The following is a 9,261-nucleotide window of genomic DNA, read 5'->3' on the forward strand; positions in this document are numbered from 1 at the left end:
TCAAGACGAAGCATGCGGACTAAGGCCAGGTTAACCTTAGGTAGGCCAAGGTTTGTCGGGTCAGCTAGGCATGAGTTCGGATGATGTATGCATGCCAGGAGATGTGGGGTCAACCAAATGCTACTCAAAGAAGTAGAGGTCGTGTTTATTCACGTTGTGGGCTTGGCCACGACATAGGAAGCGAAAAACATAAAGATACTCGGTATTAAGAAATCATATAGGGGTGTTTGGTAAATAGTTGTTAGTTGATTGGGTTAGTGTGTTTGACTAGTTGATAACATTCCTGATTGTAAAAAGATGTTTGGTAAATTAAAAATTGATCGAGAAAACTGCTTTGAGCAGCTTTTTGATTTTTATAGTTTTGGAGCAATAAGTTGTTACAAAAAGCTAATTAATAAAACACGCATATATATTGATTGTTTATATATATATATATATATATATATATATATATATATATATATATATATATATATATATATATATAATAAAGCCATATGGTCTTGTGAAAATTAAATGGTGATCATCAACATTTAATTTTCACAAGACCATAATAATATTGTTAATTATAATAACAATAACAATAATAATAATAATAATAATAATAATAATAATAATAATAATAATTGCAATAATAATAATGATAATAATTTCCACTGACAGTTTCTTATATATATATATATATATATATATATATATATATATATATATATATATATATATATATTTATTTATTATATTTATTTATTATATTTATTTATATTTGAATTTCTACTGGCAAATTATTGTGTGAACGATGGTCCACATAATTGTAGGGATCATGAATATAAAATACATTTTTAATATATTAAAAATACATTATTTTTTATATTGAATGTACCATACATACATATATAATGTACCCTTAGTAATTTAAAATATACTTTTTATTTCATGCAACCCCAAAGTTCATAAGTTTGAAATTAATATATGGCATAGCTAGGCGGCCTAATATTTAAGATTCTTGATGTGCATATTGAGGACTACGGATCGGAGACAAAGATGCGTTATTCGTGGATTCATCGGATACTATCCAACAACACTCTCAAACTTAATTGACATGAAGTAGGCTTAGTAACATTAAGATTATATTCTTGAATTATTAGTTCTCATCTTTTATTGATTACACACTTAAATTTGATAGTATTTGGAATAAAAAACCAATGTTCGAACTAAGATTGTGATTTTGGTCTTTAAAGATCAATTGTACGTTACTACATCTAGAGTTAGAAATCTCAAAGGTCTAAAAATTTTGATCCGTGGTGACTCTAAAATTGTAATTCAATTACTATTGTAGTTTACTAAGTTCTTAAAAATTTGTAATATTAAATACTATGTACTAAATTTTTAATATAGTTTAAGATTTGTAGTAATCACCCACCTTAAATATTATTTTAAATGTAAATATATTTATGTTCATAATTTTATCATAAGAATTCACACATAATAATTATTAAATAACAAAAATTTTATATATGAATAAACCTCATATAGGGTATATTTTTATAACATATTTTTCGTGCATCGCACGGGACAAATACTAGTATATATATATAAAAGCAATAAAGAAGCGGTAAAAAAAATCATAATGAGATAGTTAAAAGGAAAGGGATTAAAGCAGCAATGAAAGAAACCCTTATGTTGGGAGAACACGGTTTGGAACCATAGACCTTTACTAGGTCCACGCATGCCTTTGCCAACTCATCTAACATATCTTTCATTTGGAATATCTATATGGAAAACATGTACTATATATACATATATACATACAAGGACCATATATGGGGTGGGGGTGGGGTGAGTGGGGGCAGCTGCCCCCACTACCCCCATGCTGAATGCGCCCCTGCACGTTGGTTGAGGAGTGATTTGTTGCAATATGGTAATTAGTTTTCAATGTTCAAAATTTTTAATTTGTAAAATATTTGTGTCTATATTTTCTCTTGTTCGCAGATGGATTGATGATATGAGAGCAGACTAGGGTTCGTCTGGCAATTGAGTTTTTTTTTCTTTTTTTGATTAATTTTTTCGCACTTTAGCTAGAATAAGAGACCAATAGTTGTCTGAGATTGCAAGGTCAATGAAAATATATATTTTATCCCTGCTTGAAATGTAGAATTTTTTCTCCGGTGAGAAATTGACAGAACCGCTATGATTCATGCTTTTGATCTTCAACAAAGGTTGTGCCAATACTTCATCAAGTGGAAAATTGTAACATTTTCCATTAATATTGTACAAATGAAGTTGTGCAAGTTTATTAGGCCAAATTTAGCCATTGCGGCAATAATTAGTTTTTGATAACTCATTATAATCAAGAATGAACATAAGGTTTATTCATTAAGTTTTATACCACATAATGTAGTTGGAGAAGAAGTTACATTGTAATCATAAATGGATACTACTCTACCTTAACAAACGAACACGAACAACCTCCGTTCATTTGTGTTCGGTTCATTAATAGCTCTAGTCTATATATATATATATATATATATATATATATATATATATATATAAAAGTAAAATCCTCCTAGCAAGTTTTACGCCCAAAACTTAGGGGCATTTCTGTAATAATAATAATAATAATAATAATAATAATAATAATAATATCTTAAATAAATAAATAAATTATTATACTTTCCTTTTGAATTAGTATTTTCTACTTATAAATACAAATTTATGATTCCTAGCCTTCCCATCATTTCCTTCTCCACATCGGTAAGGCTTCTCCACCCCGTATCTTCTCCATCACTTCATTGACTTTTGTTAATCATCCTGTGATCTTCTACAGTTGAGGCTGATACGTGATTTGCACGGGTGAGGTTTTCATTATCTTAGTTTTTTTTTTCTTTTTGGGTTTTGTTTTGTTTTGGATTTTCCGATATTTAAATAAGAAAAGTAGTTTGTAATAAAAATGTTGATATATTCATTTTTTTTTTTTTGTGGAGAAGATACAGATCTAGAAAGATTGATCGAGAAGCATAGAGTTCGTTGCTAGGGACGGATGAAGTGTAGGCAATAAAAATCTATATCTATATATAGTTAAAAGTAAATCCTTCTAGCCAAATTTGCCCCCCAAAACTTAGAGACATTTCTATAATATCATCCATTATATATATATATATATATATATATATATATATATATATATATATATATATATATATATATATATATATATATATATATATATATATATATATATATACGGGAAGAAGTACGTACTAGCACTTTTGTAATTTTACCAATATACAAATAAATATGTAGGCAATGAGATATTGAGATTGAAGTACGTACTAGGAATTGAATAAAAAATTTTTTTTTTGGATCAAGTGGAAGGGGGACACCCATGACTAACTCCTACACATCCTCTTGGCGCCAAACTGGCACCCCAAATAAAAAAATATTTTAATTTAGGTAATATATATTCTAATTATAAGTATGTAGTTTTGGATAATTTAAAAGGACTCAATTGAATAAAAAATATTAAGATTATTGAATAATTAATTATACTAATAGACATTGTAGAAGAATATGGTAGAATATAGACTAATTAATTAATTTTGAAAATTGATATACGCTAATATTACACGGAATTTTTTTATCCAATTCATAAATGAGTCAATTTAATAAAAAATATTTTTAATACGGTAATAGCTATTTTAATTATAAGTATGTAGCACCAGATAATTTTAAATGAGTCAGTTGAGTAAAAAATAATTACACTCTGAAATAATTAATTATGATAATACAAAATGGAGAAGAATAATGCACAATATATACTATTTAATTGTGGACATATTATCATGGTAATATTAAATGGAATTTTTGGAACCAATTCATTAATGAGTCAATTGAATAAAAAATATTTAAAATATGGTAATGAATATTCTAATTAAAGTATGTAATACTGGATAATTCTTAATGAGTCAAATGGTTTAAAAATATTTAGTCTATGGAATAATTAATTATGCTAATACATATTGTAGAAGAATATGCCAGAATATAGACTACTTAATTATGGACATAATATTATGCCAATATTACACGGTTTTTATTTTAAACAAATTCACAAATGAGTCAACTGAATAAAAAAATATTTTTAATATGGTAAAATATATACATATATACATATTATTTTTCTAATGTGAAATAATGTTATTGACTTACCATGTTTGCTTCAATATGCTAAGCCATTTAAAATATAATAAAATTTATAATTGTAATACTTTCGTAATAATATTGGATAAATATTAACCATATGTTTAGATTTAATAATATTGTATATTATATATTAAAAGAATTATATATTAATCTAATATAGTGATCGTTAATATGGGTAAATCATATATAAGCATAGTCTAATATAGAAAAATATTCATTATTACTCATATAATTTAGGGAATAAATAAACTTATTGAAACTTAATTATTTATAACTTCAACTTTAATCTAAATATATGGATTTAAATATATAGTTTTAATATCTGAAATTAATAAGGTTTCTTAATGTGGATTTATATATTTTTAATAATTTTAATTTAATAATATTATACCTTAATTATAAAAATTCTACCTAACAACTTTAGTATTACATGACATACAATAATTACCATAAATAATATTTTATAATTGACAATTTTTATTAGGCAATAAAAATTAATAATTAATAATTATGAACATGGTGTTGTGAACATAATTATGAACATATAGTTATGTAATTATGAATATAGAGATTCAATAATTGTGAATATGAAGTTAAAAATTATGCATATATATATATATATATATATATATATATATATATATATATATATATATATATATATATATATATATATATATTTATAATTATGAACATATAGTTGAATAACTATGAACATAGAGTTCTGCAATTATGAATATAGAGTTCAATACTTATGAATATGAAGTTCAAAAATTATGAATATATAGCTTTGTAATAATGAACATATAGTTCAGTAATAATAAACATAGAACTGTGTAAGGTGGACACGGTTCAAGAGCATAACTATTCGATTGACCCTGTTACATGTAAACTTTCCCAAACCTATTGAAGCCCAACGTGTCAAAAGGCTCTTATTTAATAAACCTTATCTTAATGGCTTCTTATTTTAGTTTTTTTTTTTTTTTTAAATTTATTAGGGGGTTTGAGAAAGATTAACCCAAAATATATATGAGTTGTTTTAGTTTTTAGTAGTTTGGAGCAAATTGCAAAGTTATTAAATAATATTTTTGGTGTTTTGATTAAATATAAAGTGTTAAACAGGCGAATTTCTTAAAATTTTGACGAATTTTCCAAATAATCAAATTACAATAACAACAACAACAACAACTACTACTACTACTACTACAATAATAATAATAATAATAATCCAAAAAAAACTATATACAAAATAAAATTAAAATTAACAAAAAAAAAGACAAAAAAAAAAAGAAAAAAGAAAAAAGAAAAAAAGACAAAGGCGAGCCACCGGCTCCCTTTGTAAATGACGTGGGATCAAAATTTGATACCACATTGAAAGTGTTTGAAAAGATAGAGCCCCTCTATATAAGAGGAACAATGATCCTCTTACAAACATAATTGTTTGCCATCAATGTGGACAAGTATTGAGAAGTCAAAAGGTTCTTATTTAAGAAGCTTTAACTTTGTCTTCTTATTTTAGTTTTTATTTATTTATTTATTATTAGTGGGGGTTGTGGAAAATTAACCCAAAATGTATGTGTTGTATTAATTTTTTTGCAGTTTGGAGCAAATTACTGAGTTATTATATAATATATTTTGGTATTTTGATTAAAGTTAAAATGTTAAAATGACGAATTTATTAAAATCTTGACGAATTGATCAATAATCAAATAATAATAATAATAATAATAATAATAATAATAATAATAATAATCATCATCATAATCATCGTCATCGTCATCGTCAGCATCATCATCATCATCATCATCATCATCATCATCATCTTCATCATCATCATCATCATCATCATCATCATCATCTTCATCATCATCATCATCATCGTCATCATCGTCATCATCGTCATCATCATCGTCGTCGTCATCGTCGTCATCGTCGTCGTCATCATCCTCATCATCATCATCATCATCATCATCATCATCATCATCAAAACAAAACGATATACAAAATAAAATTAAAATTAATAAGAAGAAGACAAAAGGGAGCCACGAGCTCCCTTTGTAAATGATGTTGGATCATTTTGATCCCACATTGAAAATGTTAGGAAAGATGAGCTCTTGAGCTCCTCTATATAATAGGAGCAATGCTCAAGGCTCCTATTTTATTTTTGAGTACTATTGACCCGGCAAATTATGCTGTGAAACTGTGTCTACCTTGCATGGTAGACACGGTTCCAAAATTGTTCATAATTATGAATTATGAATATATATATATATAGTTCTATAATTCTATAATTATGACCATAGTGTTGTGAACATAATTATGAACATATAGTTATGTAATTATGAATATAGAGATTCAATAATTGTGAATATGAAGTTCAAAAATTATGAATATATAGCTTTATAATTATTAACATATAATTCAGTAATTATGAACATATAGTTTTGTAATTGTGAATATAGAGTTAAATAATTATAAATATGAGGTTCAAAGATTATAAATATATAGCTTTATAATTATGAACATATAGTTCAGTAATTATTAACATAGAATTGTATCCACCTTGCAAGATGGACACAATTCCACAACATAACTATTCGATTGACCCTGTTACATATAATATCTGTTCATATAAACTTTCTCAACCTATTGAGCCCAACGAGTCAAAAGGCTCTTATTTAATGAACCTTATCTTAGTGGTTTTTTATTTTAGTTTTTTTTTTTTTTAAAATTGTTTTAATTTATTAGGGGGTTTGGGAAAGATTAACCAAAATGTATATGTATTGTTTTAGTTTTTAACAGTTTGGAGCAAATTGCTAAATTATTAAATAATATTTTTGGTGTTTTGATTAAATATAAAATGTTAAACATGCGAATTTGTTAAAATTTTATCGAATTTGCCAAATAATCAAATTACAACCACACGACAACAACAACAACAATAATAATAATAGTAATAATAATAATAATAATAATAATAATAATAATAATAATAATAATAATAATAATAATAATAATAATAATAATAATAATAATAATCCAAACAAAACTATATACAAAATAAAATTAAAATTAACAAAAAAAAAAAAAAAAAAAAAGAATAAGACAAAGGGGAGCCACATGCTCCCTTTGTAAATGATATGAGATTATTTTGATCCCACATTGAAAATGTTTGAAAAGATGTGCTCTTTTGCTCCTCTATATAAGAGGTACAAACATAATTGTTTGCCCATCAATGTTGCAAGTATAGGTTCTTATTTAAGAAACCTTAGCTTTGTCTTCTTATTTTAGTTTTTATTCACTACTACTATTTGCGCCCGTGCGATGCACGGAATAGATTTGTTGTAATATATTAAGAATATTTGGATCGATATATAATTATTTAAATTAGAACATCAAATATTATATAGTTCAATTGAATATACGGGTTGGATCATTTATGTGTTTTTATATTATCATTGTATGAATTTAAGCAAATAATTGCTCAAATTAATAGCTAATGTGTAGATGTATGCATGTAGTGTTATAACTTTGGAGATTTTTTTGCATCATTGTTTAGTATTTTTTTTTTTATAAATTATACAAATGTGTTCGTTTTCTAGCAACTCAATTATATGAATGAATTGTTATCTTAATTCATTTGTATGGAGGATATTTGTTTTGTCTATACATATAGCAATTTTGTCATTTAAAAAATATAATATCAACGATTTTATTTACACATTGTTGAAACCTCTTTGTAGACGACATTGGTAGTAGCAACACAATCTTGTCCATCATCGTCTAGAGCTAACACCTTCAATTGATCAGGATGGGTGACTCGGTGAAAATATATAATGGTATAATATTAGTCAATTAGCGATCCTTTTATATTTTAAATAAATTAGTAATATCATATTCATTTTCAGTCAATTATTCTTTTGTATTTTTAGTCCATTAGAATATTACATGGAGTGATATTTTTACCTAATTTGTGTTCCATTTTTAATTGAGAATGTATAATATTATCATTGAAATATTTCTGTTCCATTTGTAATTTACCTTTACTATTGTTTAAAATATGCATTTACTATTTATGATGTAGAATATTATTATTGAAATATTGGCGTTCAATTTTAGTTTCCCTTCCATTTTAATTAAAATGCAATGGTCTAACCATTTATTTTTTTCATATTAGTCAATTATGAATAATTTTTTATTTGCAGTCAATTATTAATATTCATTTCCTTTTAAATTTTCAATCCATTAGTAATATCATATTTATTTTCATCCAATTACTTCTCTTTTATTTTTAGTCAATTAATCAATTAGCGAACTACCAGGACTATGTGGTCTAATGGTACCCGGGTTGGACTTCCATTTGGAAGATTATGAGTTCGAGCCTCAGTGGAGGTGTTATTGGTTCTTTGTGTTTCAGTAGGTTGAGAAAGTATATGAACAGATACTACAATGTAATAGAGCCAGTAGCTTCGAAAAAAAAAAAATCAATTAGCGAACTAAAATATCAAATGCAATGATATTTTTATCAAATTTTCGTTTCATTTTTAATTGATGATTTAGAATATTATTATTGAAATATTTCCATTTCATTTTTAATTTTCGCTACATTTTTAATTTACCTTTACTATTGTTTAAAATATGTCTTTAGTATTGATGATGTAGAATATTATTATTGAAGTATTTCCTTTTTATTTTTAATTTACCTTTACTTGATAGTGTAGAATATTATTATTGAAATATTTCCATTCTATTGTTTAAAATTGTGTAAAATTTATGACATACTTATGATTTGATGTATTATACTGTGTAATATTATTGTGAAAAATTAAAATGTAATGATCTGACCATTTTTATTTTCTATTTTAGTCAATTATGAATCTTTTCTTATTTTCAAACAATTGTTAATATTCATTTCCTTTTTCAATTAATCTAATGTTTGTTACCAAGCACCTTGTGCTTAGATGGCATGTAGTGGCCTCTCTTATGTGGGAAGTCATGAGATCGAGCCTTAGTGAAGGTGTTGGTTGAGAAAATATGTTTGAACAAATATTTATTTATTTACCT

This window comes from Ipomoea nil, unplaced genomic scaffold (genome assembly GCF_001879475.1).
Source record: "Ipomoea nil cultivar Tokyo-kokei standard unplaced genomic scaffold, Asagao_1.1 scaffold2149, whole genome shotgun sequence".
NCBI lineage: Eukaryota > Viridiplantae > Streptophyta > Magnoliopsida > Solanales > Convolvulaceae > Ipomoea > Ipomoea nil.